This window comes from Rhipicephalus microplus, chromosome X, assembly GCF_043290135.1.
Source record: "Rhipicephalus microplus isolate Deutch F79 chromosome X, USDA_Rmic, whole genome shotgun sequence".
Lineage (NCBI taxonomy): Eukaryota > Metazoa > Arthropoda > Arachnida > Ixodida > Ixodidae > Rhipicephalus > Rhipicephalus microplus.
Window position 1 is genome coordinate 22,953,755 of NC_134710.1, and position 15,957 is coordinate 22,969,711.

A 15,957-nucleotide genomic window follows, 5' to 3' on the forward strand; every position below is an offset into this window, starting at 1 on the left:
TCAGCGACGCACTTATGCGCACTTATGGCTGTATATCACCGCTTTCTCTCATTGTGCAAGTTCTGTTATACCAGTGTACCGTAAACATTCAGCTACTTCTTTAAGGACAGCCCCGCCGCGGTGGTCTAGTGGCTAAGGTACTCGGCTGCTGACCCGCAGGTCGCGGATTCAAATCCCGGCTGCGGCGGCTGCATTTCCGATGGAGGCGGAAATGTTGTAGGCACGTGTACTCAGATTTGGGTGTACGTTAAAGAACCCCAGGGGGTCAAAATTTCCGGAGCCCTCCACTACGGCGTCTTTCATAATCAAATAGTGGTTTTGGGACGTTAAACCCCACAAATCCTACTTCTTTAAGGACACGTCTTAATTTTTGTTATACCGCTACTAAGACGGAGACAGTAGCAATGTAGCCTTCTGTTTATTTTTCTTAATATTCTTGGCCACTTATTCGCAGTTGCAGTTGCTAAAAACGTTCAGGTGGGTATAGTAGAGTAGGTGGTATATATCAATTTTAACGTACTCTTTCAGAAGCGGCGACAAGTATTGATATAAAATTTCACATGCTCGCTAAATATGCCACTGGCAATCAGGTGATGCCCCTTTTTAAATGCGGAACATTTTTTAATCGCACCTACTCGCAAATCAGGCGTTGGCGGTGGTGTCGACACCCCACTGCGCATGCCCGCGTCCCATGTCAACTGTTCCTCCCCCCCCCCTTTTCTCTTATCGCAAGGCCGACGCAGGCAGCGTCTGCTATAGCAAAAACAAACTAACTGCTCGCGCTGCCAAACCGTTCCCTGACCACCTCGCATAGGTAGGCACTGGATCGGACGTTAGGAATTCAATGAAGGATGTCTTTTGTTTGTTTGTTTTTGCTTTCGCTTGACAATTGGCGCTTTGCTTGACCCGAGTAGATGCGATGAAAGCAACAGTACCTTCAACGGGTTGTGGGACACAACCCAACATCAGCATCTCACCACTAGTTGAAGGCCACGCTTCTCGTTCATTCGATAAATAGGAATAATAAAGACAAAATAACAATTAGGCATTCCCAAATCATACCCAATTACGCAACCACACTGTGGCGCATTTACTCGAGTTCCCCCTTGGGAAGATTCGGGCAGTTTTTTATGCTTTCGTTGCCTATCCTTCTTATGGCCCGCTTTGAAGTTTCAAAATCTGTTCACTTAATAAATGCGAAGCATTTCTTAGCGAACTTCGCCGAGTTTGACCATATCTATCTATCTATCTATCTATCTATCTATCTATCTATCTATCTATCTATCTATCTATCTATCTATCTATCTATCTATCTATCTATCTATCTATCTATCTATCTATCTATCCGCCTAAAACATGTAGCTCTCCTGGCAACTTGTATAGTGGGATGCATACCAAATTTGGTATGACGAGCATAGCTGACACGTCATAACATAATCACGACATGCATGTCATCAATGTCATGATTTACATGTCATGATCTTGCTGGTCCTGCGGTGGTTTCGTTCACATAACATATCGCAAAACTAGAATGGTATGGCATGACTGCCTGGCGAACATAAGTGACAGGCCCTGAGGTGTAAATCATGACCAGCGTTTCATGTAAGAACATATCTACATGCCATGCTCATGATGTGCTCGCAGTCGTTTCACTGGCTTCATATATGCCACATTTCGTATTACGGGACGTGAATGGATGACGAAGGTATACAACTGTTGTAATCATGATAATAACGACACGCATGTCATTAAACATGACTATATAACAGGCTCATGATGCGCTCGCGGCCGTTTCGCTAGCTTCACACATACTGAGTTCGGTATTACGTGACGTGAATGGACGACGAACGTAAATGTGACACGTCCAAACCTAAAAATCATGATATGCATGCCATGTAGATCTAGGCTACATGCTACGCTCATAGCGTGCTCGCGGCCGTTTCGCTAGCTTCACATATACCAACTTTACTATTATGTGATGTGTATAGACGGCGACAGTAAACGGGACGTCCGAACATGATAATCATGGCATCCGTGTCATGTAAAACATGAATACATGCTACACTCATATAGTGCGCTGGTGGCTGTTTCGCTAGCTCCACATATAACAAATTTAGCACTAGGTGACGTGAATGGACGCCGAACAAAAATGTCAAGTGAAATAATATAATCATGACATGGAAGTCATGTACGGCTAAATTAATGTCTGCGTCGTAACGTTTTGCTGATTTAAAAGCAACATATGCACCTTCCTCATTCATTTCTCATATCATCGATTCCCACTATACGTGGGATCTGCCAATTTTTCAATGTGCCTTTTCTCTGCAACAACCGAATGGAATGCACTGATATTCTGGCATGTTATTGTAGATACACGTAGAATATATCTACGTGTATCTACACTATACGTAGGACATACTTTAGGGATTTACTGTTAAAAAATAATAACTGCATTCACAAAGCCACAGAAAGTGCGTATTCTTGTGTAATTTTTTTACAGCTTCACTTTTTGCGAAATGAACATTTTTTTTAGTTCGGATTGTTTCCAAGTTGTCGTAGCTCATGCACGCAGTTTTATCAGAATCAATTCCGTACTCTTTTGAGAAAAAGCATATTGAAGTTAAAACATTTATTAAAAAACGCAATTTTAGAATAAATTGCACCATCTTCTACTAAAGTAACATGAGAGGATGCGAATCAGCATTTGGTGGGACACCAAGTTTCTGTTTACGTTCACTAGGTGTTACAGTTTGTGTGTGCGGTTTGTATTTAGCGTTTTTGTTACAATTACGTTGTGTTTATGCGTTGTCTAAAAGTATCACTTGAATCGTGTGGTTGCTCCGTCGCTTCCTGGTTGCTGCAGTTGTTTCGAAAGCCTTGCTACCCTCTTCACAGACTCGCGTTGTCTCTGTGTATCGGAAGCGGTTGCTCGACGCCAGCGTTCGGGACCTCAGGGTTCGGAGTTTGACTCCGACGCTTCCGGTTCCCTTGCGCAGTGTTCGGAATCGCTTTGCCTGCGCAGATGTTTGCGTTTGGCATCGCGAGCCCTGCGCTGCTGCTGCAACTGGCACCGACGTTGACGTTACATCTGGGAGCCGAGAGAAGCCGAGCGAAATGGGGGAGGGGGAGGAGGAAGTGGGCTTACAGGCTGAAGCGTGGGTGGAGGAGAGGAGGAAGGGTGACCGAACACCTGTTCAAAGGAGGAGAGTGGGAGTGGGTGCATGGCTAATAATGTGCGAGCGCCACCGGATCAAGCTCGCTCGTGAGGTGCTTTGCATGTAAAACAAACTTTTAGTGCGCATACTGCATACGCCAGAGGGCGCGCAGCACACTTTGACCCGGGAGCAAAGGCCAGAGAGGAAAAGCAGGCAATGGTAGAGTGTATATCAAACGACATTCAGGAGTAAGCAAGAGATTGCGAGATAATTATACTAGGAGACATGAATGCGCACATAGAAGATATAGATGGGTATACTGACCCGACAGGCAAAATGATCATGGATATGTGTGAAAGGCTTGATTTGATCATTTGCAACAGTACCGAGAAGTGTGAAGGGCAAATAACATGGGAGGTAGGAAGGCTGCAGTCGACGATAGATTATGCACTGATGTCACATAGGATGTATGATAAGCTGAGGGGAATACACATAGATGAAGGTGGCTCCAGAAGTCTGGGTAGTGATCCCAAACGTATCAAGCTAAGTTTTGGAAGAGCAGTGAAAGTGGGAAGGAGACAAGATGAGCAACTACAGGAAAATGTTTATTCAGAAAGGCAAATTGAAATAGCCATTAAACGAATTGAGAAAGTAATCACGGAGGATAATAAGACAGTGTGGACATACACGAATCTAATTAGACTCTTTGAGCTAGAGCTTGCTAAGTCGCGTAACAAGTCACCCCGGAAAAGAAGACACAAACCCAAAAGTTGGTGAAATGAGGAAGTTAAGAGAGCCATAGCAAAACGTCAGGAAGCCTCTAGGGAACACAGACATGCTAAGCAGTGGGATGAACCGACAGATGATGTTGAAAGAAAATGGGAAACCTTTCTGAGGTGTAGAAGGGCTGCATCCCTTCTAATCAATGAAAAGATTAGAAGAAAGGGAGCTCAGTGGCTCGCAGAAGTACATAAAAAAGATAGAAAGGCAGCTGCAAAATTTTGGAACCATCGAAACTCCCTAAGAAATGAGACGAGCCTAGAGCAGAGTTTTATAACTACAGCCCAAGGTGCCAGGCTAGAAGGGGACGAAGATATTGAATAGATAAGAACAAGGATGACAGAAAAATTTCAACAAAGAAGTACTTTATGCACCACAATAGACAAGGACGAATCAAGTGGTGCATTGGCTCCACTTTCACAACGAGAGTGGGAAAGGGCTGAGAAAAGGGTTCCTAGTAGTACATCAACAGGCCCAGATGGCATTCCAATTGGGCTGATAAAGACATTAGGTCCGAAGTCTAAGCAGGCGTTGAGAGAGGCAGTGAGCAAAATAATCATCGATGGTGAAGTTCCCGATGGATAGAAACTTAGCAGGATGACCATGATCTATGAAGGAAAGGGGGACAAAGCTGACATAAACAACTACCGTCCTATAACAGTGACATCAGTGGTCTATAGGCTGGCGATGCAGATTATAAAGGAAAGACTGCAGGCATGGATAGAAGATGAGGGGGTGCTGGGGGAACTGCAGAATGGGTTTCGGAAACACAGGAGGTTGGAAGACAACCTGTTCTCACTGACGCAGTGCATCGAAATAGCAGAAAAGGAACACAGGCCCCTGTGACTAGCATTCTTGGATATCAAGGGAGCGTACGATAGCGTGGTTCAAGAGGAATTGTGGGGAATACTGGAAACACTAGGCATGGAACATGTAGTCACTAATCTTTTAAAGGGTATCTGTAAGGTAACAAGGTAGTTATAAAGTGGGAAAAACAGGTACCCAAGCCTGCAGAGGTAAAACGGGGGCTTAGGCAGGGGTGCCCCCTGTCACCCTTATTATTCCTGATGTACCTACGAGGATTAGAGGCAAAATTAGAGGGAAGTGGGCTGGGCTTCAACCTCTCTTTAGTCAAACAAGGAAAAATGATTGATCAGGCACTACCAGCATTAATGTACGCAGATGATATAGTGCTAATGGCCAACAACAAGGAAGATTTGCAGAGATTGATGGACATCTGCGGTAATGAGGGCGATAGGTTACATTTTAGATTCAGTAAAGAAAAATCAGCAGTCATGATTTTCAATGACAACGAAGGTAGTGAGCTTAGGATACAGGAGGTCACGCTACAGGTAACAGATAAATACAAATATCTGGGTATATGGATAAGCAATGGGACCGAGTACCTGAGGGAACACGAAATATACGTGACGACTAAAGGTAACAGGAATGCAGCAGTGTTGATGAAAAATAGGGCACTGTGGAATTACATCACGTATGATGTTGTGAGAGGAATATGGAATGGGGTCATGGTTCCTGGGCTGACGTTCGGCAATGCGATCTTGTGCATGAGATCAGAAGTTCAAGCAAGATTAGAAATTAAGCAACGTGGAATAGGTAGGCTTTTTTTAGGAGCTCACGGGAATACACCAAATCAGGGAGTACAAAGTTATATAGGATGGACATCATTTGAGGGCAGGGAAGCTAGCAGCAAGATAAAATTTGAGAAGCGATTGAGAGAAATGAAGGAGGAGCGTTGGGCTAGGAAGGTTTTCAGCTACTTGTACACGAACAATGTCGATACAAAATGGAGGAAGCGAACCAGGAAGTTGACTGGTAAATACTTAGAAAACAGCAGGTGGCCAAACCAAAAAGAACTATCGGTTAAGAAGAAAGTGAAGGAAACGGAGACTGTCATGTGGAAAATGGGCATGATTAAGAAGTCAGCACTAGAGATCTATCAAACTTTTAAGCAGGAAATTGCCAAGGAAAGGATCTATGATAATACTCGGGGTAGTTTTCTACTGTTTGAGGCAAGGACGGGAGTACTGCGAACCAAGACATATCGGGCCAAATACGAAGAGGTAGACACAGTATGCAGTGCGTGTGGAGAGGAAGAAGAAACTTCCGAACACTTGATAATGTTCTGTAAAGGGCTTCACCCTATAGTTCAGGATGATGGCGCAGAGTTTTTCAAAGCACTGGGGTTTAGGGACCGGGAGGGCAAAATAGACTTTAAGCAAGTAGACTTAACTAGAAGGAGGTTATCTGATTGGTGGCTAAAGTCAAGGCATGAGTAAAAATTACACTCTTCACTGCAAAGTACGAATAATCAAACTCCTTTTTAAGTAAAAAAATAAATATAGCTTTGGGTTCATTAAGTATTACGGCTTGGTGGCGCTAGCCACCGCCCGATCTAAAGGGTACAGTCATATTCATCCATCCATCCATCCATCCATCCCGACATTTAAACTGCTTGGAACGGCCGCTCGACGTCGGGCTTCCACAGGTTCGTTCCCCAGAGGGCAGTAGATTTTTTCCTTTCAAAATTGCAAGTTCGACTTTTTGGAGGGGCTTACCTTACAATGCCTACTTCTTGTTTGGCATAGTATGGTTTTTAGGGACCCTATGTATTTGTTTTCAAAATAGTATGTGTCAAAAGAAACTTACTTCTATGCAGTGCATTATATATGTTTACAATGTGCCACGAAACGATAATGGTACTTTTGATTTGTGTTAGAGAAGTCACACCCGCAGAAGAAAGAAACCGTCTCAAAATATTTGAGTTGCCAGAGTAACCTTGGCTGTCCTTTGTAAGGATTAGCAGCTTTTGAAGATTATAATTAGTGTTACGTTGCTGTAGAGAACAAAAGACAGCAGTGCATACAGAAAATGTTTCGGCCACCCACTAACATTTCCGCAGGCGCTGTATTTTATTTTTTGGGCACGGAAAAACGAAACTAGTCGCAATTGAGAATATCGGCTGATATAGTTGCTACTTTGTGTTATGTCTTTCCACTGCGACGCACTGCTGTTCACGCAACGAGAGAGAATTGTAGGCAACAGGATAAAGCCATTTTTAACCAAGCGTCTAAGTTTTTCTGCTCTTCTTCTGGTATTTTCTTTTTGGTCCTCGTGGATATATACAGAACGGTATGAACTTGTGAATTGGCGCAGAAATAAAATCAGTGACTACGCATGTCAGGCGTTAAATTGTTTTGTCGCAATCTCTATTTCATCAATTTAAATTGGAGCTCGTGATGGCTCTCTTAATAAATCATATTATTACCGAAATTTTGTGACCTTTTTAAGTGAATGAAATCTTGAACGATTTTATTTATTTAAAGAGAAATGCAACGGCTATGAAGCACTTAAGTTCCTCTTAGTGGGGATGTCTTTTTTTCTGTGAAGAGTATCCTGCATTAGTTATGGTCACAAAAAACAAGCACACGTTACTTCGGACATTGCCTTTAGGTCATTTTCTGGAGCTTCACGACAATTGCATTAAAAAAAAGCCCATTTCAACATATCAACCAAGTTTCCAGAAATTTCAGGTAACAACGACGCAAGCGTACTCTCTTCGAACAACATACGCAATGAGAGAACACACAGCAATGTTATCATGCACGAATGGCGAAGCCGCACCTCAGGTGTTCAAGATTCTCCAAAATAATAATAATAGCTGGGGGTTTACGTCCCAAAACCACCTTATAAATATTATATACGCCGTACTCGAAGGTTGCGGTTAATTCGACCATCTGTTCATCCTTAACGTGCGCTGACATCGCACACTAGACCGCTCTCTACCATTCCGCCTTCATAGAAAAGTGGCTTTGACGGTCGAGATCGAAGCCGCGACCTTTGGGTCAGTCGTGGAGCAACATAGTGGCTGTTCTGGAAGACGGCAACTTAAAGGAAGTGGGCCATTGTTGTAATTTTAATGTCACAGCTTTTTTCGATACGATTTTTTTATAAAGTGCAATATTTTCAGAGTTGGGGGGAAGACAAAGTGAACAATGATCCGTGTTGTGCACACGTGGTCATTGTTGTAGCTGCTCTTCTTCGAGTGCTCTTTATGGAAGAAAACGTGTTCTGTATAGCAGCGCGATATAGTACTGCTTACTTCCTTTCGAACGTAAGAACTGCGCGTTTCGCAGTGTGTTCCCGAGCAAAGTTGTGCTCACGCTGGTGTGCAGCCGTCAAGTACGGCTTCATGCTAAAGGCCATTTCTGACACACATAGGTATACGTTTCGAAGTCGCATACACACGCACAAAATCACATGCATACATTGAGCTCATAATGGGGACCCTCAAGTACAAGAACATACACGAAGTTTCAAGTTCACGCACAGTGATGTGTGTGCGTCATAACGGTGTGCACGATGAGACGCACCGACGCAGCCGGCGTGGACAAGCACTCACCGCATGCTGCTTTAGAAGCTGTGATTGGCACCAAAAAAATGAGAGTGTTGGCTTCTTTACTTCGTCAAAATCACCATGCTTTATGGTATAGGGAGTACGTGTACACTCGCATCAGTTGCCTCCAGACAGTCTACATCGGGCTCTGGAAAGCCTGCTCTTCTAGCTTTTGCTTTGGCTGTGCTGGGCGTTCTGCGCAGGCATGGCAATCATTTTTTTAATGTAACTATGTGTTAACTGCACTCGGTTACGCCTTTGTAAACATTGTATGAAACATACCTTGATTTCGTTATTTTTATAGTTTCTTCCGTACAATAAATTGTTTCTGGGTACAGAGACTCAGACCGAAAAAAAAATTATTCCTATATTTAAAATAAGGCAAAGTGGCCGATATGGGATTTTTCAGTTTATTTACATGAACTTGAGAAGAAGATCAATGCTGACAGCGATAAAGCAAACTAGAAAAACCGCCAACACGGCACCCTTTGGAATTTCATGTGCATCTCGCACCACCCCGGTGTGCACGGACTGAACGTTGCTGCGCCGCCTCGCCTTCAGAATACGTCCCCTGGTCACTTGAGACTCATTTGAGGCACGAAAGTTGGTCTTCCGTTTTCGGGGACTATCCAGCACTTGAACATGCCCTTCAGGGTCCCAAGCGATCAACTTCGTCTTCTTATACGGCGGAGGACAGCGCCTAGTTTCGAGTTCAAACGAGAACGAGGAACCACGGGGGGCGAAGCAATGCTGTCCTGATGCATCTTCCACCTTCAAAGGTTTGCGTTCTTTCGTTTTTTTATAATACTGGTTGTGGCGGCGAACGAAGCTTTGATCCAGCTTGAGGGGGGGAAACGGACCAGACCGACCTGTTGGTAGAAAGGGCGGACGCTTCGGTTTGGTAGCAAGGGTAGCCGTTGTTTCCTGCAGAGGGAACAGCTATGAGAAATTTTTCATCCTTTTGTGCTAAGGAAAGAAGACTACGAACAAAGGAAATGTAGGACCTCGTTAATTTTCGAGATTATTGATTTCAAATACTAAATTCTTGCTTGAAGGAAAAGGGGATCGCCAAGCTCACACGAGCATGTTGCAGCATCCGATCTTTACACAGTTGAGCCTTGCAAAACGATAAAAAAATTTTAGTGAGCGGGAATCACGTACAAAACAAGCTTGAAAAAAAGATGACTCACGTTTGTATACATCACAAAGTAGCCGGCTGCACCTATACCAGCCGGGTTATGTTTGTGCCTATTCGCCATAAAAACGCTGCTCTTCCATTGGTTTGTCAGGCCATACTTCTTGCGGCTTTGTTTCGTCTGTTTGTTGCGTGGCACTACTGTGTTCCATCTCATAGAAACGTCCGAATTTTTCTATTTTTTATGAAGTAGAATGGAAGCATGACTAATTGAGTTCTCTTGGCAAGTCCGAACCAGAATATATATATTATCTTATAGCGAGACAGTACACAACAATACCACTTGTACAGCAGATGTATTACAAGAAAAGGAGAAAGAAAATACGGGCTGCCCGCAAAAGCACGCATATGTCTAAGAATCTATAGCATGGAACTAACCAGAGGCATAACACCCGTTTATATATAGCGCTGACTGTTATCTTGAAGACTTAGGTCTCGATACCATGCGACACCGCACGCTGGATGAGCCGGCATTGATCTTCTGGCTCGTAGGCACGCAACAGGGACTCCCATGACTCTGATGTGTTCTCTGTGTTGCAGTGCGTGCGTGTCCTCATCATGATTGAGTATCGCCGGGTGTGAGCAATGTTTGCACCATGGCGCTGTCTGTTTCGGAATAAATTCTCCTCTACAACAGGGGGTGTGGAAAGCTGCCTGTCTGTAGCTTGCGCCATTAGACGGCCTAGCGCCCAGCACACGCACTGAGCACGTGAATATGAAAGAGTACCGTTTTCAGCGATATCATAACATATAAGGCAATACGTCGAGTTCACCTATTCCTGCGATGGCGGGCGCATCAAAGGCAAGAGTCATCGAGCAGTTCTCGCTGCTCTGTTACAACTGAGATTGATAATTGAGTTGCAGACTGGTTTTCGTTGGGCTCTTTTGAGGTGGTAAACCGATCTAAAACAAAAAGGAAGGATTCGCTAACTGCTGCTGAACTCACCAACATGGCAACCAGGTAGGAATGATGACAGTGATAATTACTGTGGCTTCTACCCACTGAGAGGTACACATGGAAAGGCACAGGCTAAATGAGTTGCAAAAAAATTAATAGAAGCCGAGAACAGTCTGAAAGATTTCGAGTATCATCGCTCTGCAGGCGAAATTGCTTCGACTGATTTTTGTCTAAATTTCGAAGATTAAAAAAAACTTACCACATATAAGTTAGATAGTTAAATTAAAGAAATAGTGAGAGAAAATGACCAATGCAGGTTCTGGCGATGTGTGAGTTTTGGAAGGCGTATAGTGGTGAACTGGGAGAGCAGATCAAATCAGCGTTGAAAAAGAAAAGAGAGAGAGGGGGTAAAAATTGGCACCGTATGTGAATGTAATCTGAAAAAAGTCGTCGAAAGACGATAGTCTTGCGTGTTGAGAGACTAAACAAAACATTTATTTGATGTTCAAGAAAATCGGTGAATTGTATTCCGGAGGCGCTGCGTTAGAGTGCCTCGAGCACGCAGCGGAGGCGAACGAGCGCATCAAGTCACGCAACACGTGAGACATGAGCGCCATCTGGCAGTTCTTTTCGGAAAACAAAGCACGTGGCCCAGAGATGGGCGTGCTCGCCCGTCTCAGAGGTGATAAGGTGAAGAACTCAAGGCGACGGGTAGGTGCCACCACCGTCTCGTTTTAGCAAATCGTTGGAAACATTACCCGTTCCTTGCAAGCGTTGCATGGTTCGTGCAGTGTGTAAAAGAAGAACATACAGAATATATATGTGTTGTTATGGTGCCTCAGACATGCGATTATTGCTTTTTAATTCAAAATCACACACGTATGAACACTCATTCTTGAGCAACATTGGCGGGCGCTGCGAATGGGGTCGACCATTCGGGGTATCGGAGGGTGCTGCTTAGAGCACCCGGATCGCGGTAACGGTGGACAAACAGACAAACGTACAGACAGACAGACAGACAGACAGACAGACAGACAGACAGACAGACAGACCAAAGTTTTTGCGTGGAAGGTCCCCAAGAAAGACTATCGTCTTTAAAAATTTTGCTAAGGCACGTTGCCGGGCTAGTTGGTTGGGATTCATCATTTTCACTGGTATAGCGCACCACGACAAGGACACACACAAAGGAGAGATTCACACACACACAGCGCTAACTTGCAACTAATGTTTTATTTGCGATCACACACGCTGTTTATACAACAGGAGACGGATAAAACATGGATAATGTCACGTCAAGAATACAGCACAGCCCATGCACGTGTCATCACCGATAGCGACAATCTACTCCAGCCCGTCAAAGCGAAAATTCCAGATACTTCTTTTCTTTAGATGATAATGCTATGGAAGCCACACTCACACATTTTTCTTTCATTTTGTCTATTTCAAAAGCTTCAATAATTTCACGTGTGGTTCTGTCACGGGCCTTAAAGAGTATACGTGTGTTTTGGAACATAGGGACGCAACCGCACCTCTGACAGTGAAGGGCCAAATGACCACATATAGCTCTTTCTACATTGTACTTGTGCTCATTTAGTCTTTCATTCACACACCTTCCAGATTGGCCTATGTATTCGCAACCGCAAGTCAAAGGAGTGCTATAGACAATACCACAACAACAATTCACAAATTTCTCCCGGTGCTTAATCTTACAAACCTGTTTCCCGCTACTCTCTGCATTGACCTTTTTGCACATTCCTTGCAACTTTTCGGGAGCAGAAAACACTACATCCGCACCCGCCTTCCTTGCTATCCTTCGCAAGTTATGCGAAATGGCATGCATGTAAGGCACTACAGCAACCTTGCCTGCCTTAGTGGCGGTTGCCTGGTCTTTGCCGTTTGCCCTTCCTTTCCTGCTTATAGATTCGGCGACAGCGGTCAACAAGAAGTGCGAGGGGTAGCCAGAGTTTAATAAACGTTTTGCTTGAGCCCACAAGCTCTCATCAAGTTTGTGGTGGCACGACTTCATCAGTGAATTCTGAAAACAGGATTTTATCACCGCACGCTTTACCAATTTCGAATGAGCGGACGTGAACGGAAGAACCGGTTTATTCCCTCGCGGTTCATAGCTCCAGCATACTCTTGCTGGCGAAAAATACAGCCCGAGGTCAAGAAATTTTATGAAATTGTCATGTGGTACTTCATGCGTCAGCACCAAGGGAGATAACACTGTCAAAAACATGGTTAGAGTTTCAGTGACAACTGCGTCAAAATTGTTATGATCATTATTGGCAACGATCAGGTAGTCATCTACATATCTAAAAACAGCAATAACGTCACTGTGCTTCATACGTTCGTCAAGGACCTTGTTACGTTTTGCTAAAAACAGGTCGCTCAGGTACGGGGCTATGCAGGAACCAATACATATCCCGTTCTTTTGTTTTACAGTGTTTCCATTCCATGTCGCATAGGTCGAGTTAAGATAAAAGTAAAGGAGCTCTAAAAACTGATCACTCGACACACCGGCAGTATTTTGAAAATCAACCGCTCCTACTCTGTCTATACCTTCCGATACACACGCCATCAACTCTGCCTGAGGGAGGGTGTAATAAAGGTCCTTAACGTCGATCGAAAAAGCTAAAAGGTCTGCGTTTTCCTTGCCTGCAAGAAAGTCTAGTACTTGTTCCGACTGTTTCACCAAAAAGGGGTCGTCAAGAGATATCAACTTCAAATGCTTTTGTAGAAATAACGCGATACACTTTTGCCACGATTCATTCTCCGAGATGATCACTCTGAAAGGGCATTCAACTTTATGCGTCTTTGCCGTGAAAAAGATATCAAGATCCACTTTTTTTGTCTTCTCAATTGATCTAACCAGGCCTTCAAGATTAAAGCTTTTGCATAGCTTCTTCGCGGCAGTTCGCACTTTTTGTAACGAAATATTGTTATGAGTATCAAAAACAGAATTGACGGCCTCCGACGCCTTCGCTCGATACAATGACTTACGCATAACCGCAAAGCCACCGTCTTTATCGGCTGGTAGTAGCGCGAGCGAATTGTCCTTCAAGTGCCTAATGGTCTCCTGAATAGCATATCTGACACCCGTAGGACGGACACGCATGAGAACGTCGACACCTTCAGATACACACATGTCAACGTCACCTTCAGGTACTTGTTTTGAGACATTCCGAACCATCCCTAGAAGTTCGGGGCTAGATTTTCGCGGCTCGACGGCGAACTTTGGTCCACACTTGAGTACCTGTCGCACTTTGTCGGGCAGGTTCACATCACCGATGACGTGAAGAGGATTCGATGGTGCGGGGGGCTTCTTTTGTACTTGCGTCCTCAGCCCCGGCAGAACTTGCCGCCAGAGAAATTCGGTTGTCCGTTCAGCTAGTAGCGAGTAATCGCGCCAGTCGTTGAAGCTTGAGCTTGGTCCCAGAATGAGCCTGAGATGATTTCTGTACATTCGAGTTTGCCTCTGCCATTCGGATCGCATAACTTTGCAAATGCGAACACCATGGTTGGAGGAAGGCAAACAGTATCCAAACAGTGCCAATACTTCAGGAGGGAGCACCTTGTGTCGGATGTAGAACCCAAGTGTCCGAGCTCTGCAGGCCGCCGTCGCGATCAGCGGGATGATTCGGCATGGTTCTGTGCTGTACCATAAAGGAATGCCCGATGTACAAGAAATGAACTTTGCTAAGGCACGTTGCCGGGCTAGTTGGTTGGGATTCATCATTTTCACTGGTATAGCGCACCACGACAAGGACACACACAAAGGAGAGATTCACACACACACAGCGCTAACTTGCAACTAATGTTTTATTTGCGATCACACACGCTGTTTATACAACAGGAGACGGATAAAACATGGATAATGTCACGTCAAGAATACAGCACAGCCCATGCACGTGTCATCACCGATAGCGACAATCTACTCCAGCCCGTCAAAGCGAAAATTCCAGATACTTCTTTTCTTTAGATGATAATGCTATGGAAGCCACACTCACACATTTTTCTTTCATTTTGTCTATTTCAAAAGCTTCAATAATTTCACGTGTGGTTCTGTCACGGGCCTTAAAGAGTATACGTGTGTTTTGGAACATAGGGACGCAACCGCACCTCTGACAGTGAAGGGCCAAATGACCACATATAGCTCTTTCTACATTGTACTTGTGCTCCTTTAGTCTTTCATTCACACACCTTCCAGATTGGCCTATGTATTCGCAACCGCAAGTCAAAGGAGTGCTATAGACAATACCACAACAACAATTCACAAATTTCTCCCGGTGCTTAATCTTACAAACCTGTTTCCCGCTACTCTCTGCATTGACCTTTTTGCACATTCCTTGCAACTTTTCGGGAGCAGACATTATCCATGTTTTATCCGTCTCCTGTTGTATAAACAGCGTGTGTGATCGCAAATAAAACATTAGTTGCAAGTTAGCGCTGTGTGTGTGTGAATCTCTCCTTTGTGTGTGTCCTTGTCGTGGTGCGCTATACCAGTGAAAATGATGAGTCTTTAAAAACCTGGCTGAGGAAAACGCCACTGGGGGTCTGGGTTGTGCAGGTGTGCTTCCCATGGGCCCCTCTTCTCGCGTTTCTCAACTAAAATCACGGCTACTGAGAGACCTCATTTTGGCATCTGCGTAACAGGCGACATGATAGGTATTGGAGGACACTAGCCACTACTGATTGAGTCTCCTGTTTTCAGACTTTTGCGAGGCTTCACGCCCGCCTTGAAACCTAACGCCGAAAGGAAGGCCATAGGAGGACGTGTGGTTAGGACGGCGCGTGCTCCTGACGTTCGAGTGCTCCTGGAAAAACTGCACCAGCGCCAGACCCGTGGCCACTAGTTTCCAAGATGAGCCAAGAAGACGAAACAACCGAAACGCCCAGTGACCAGCTGGACGGCATGCATATGAATGACAACGACACCATATGCACGGACGACACCGTGCATATGAACGCGACCGAAGGCTATACTGACGGTATGACACGCGCAGCGTCACAGCAATTGAACATGAAAACGTTTCGAACACGTGAGGTAGAAAAGACACGAAAATTTCCGGTGAAAACATGGCACCAGAAAGAAAGTCACGCAAGGAAGAAACGTAAGCGCGGAAACAGTAATTGCACCGTCGCAAGTCTATATGCCACCCCTACAGTTCGACGGCTACAAGGTCATATACCGCCAACAAGCAGGTCTTCAGCTAGCGAAGTAAATAAATATCACCATCACGCACGCCATTGGAACAGCCAGCAGCCTCTCACAGCAAGACTTCGGTGATAGAATGTGCACGCAAGTGCAGCGACTGGAACACCTGATTGTAGTAAGAATGGCCAAATCAGAGGATGTTAGAGAACGCGAAAGCCTCACCAACATAACTTTTGACGGCAGTCTGTTCGCCATAAAAAGCAACAACCAATTTTCTTGCGCAGAACATCGAATAAATGTCTTGCTCACTCTCTCCACACGAAAGACTATCGTCTGTGTGGAAAGACTATCGTA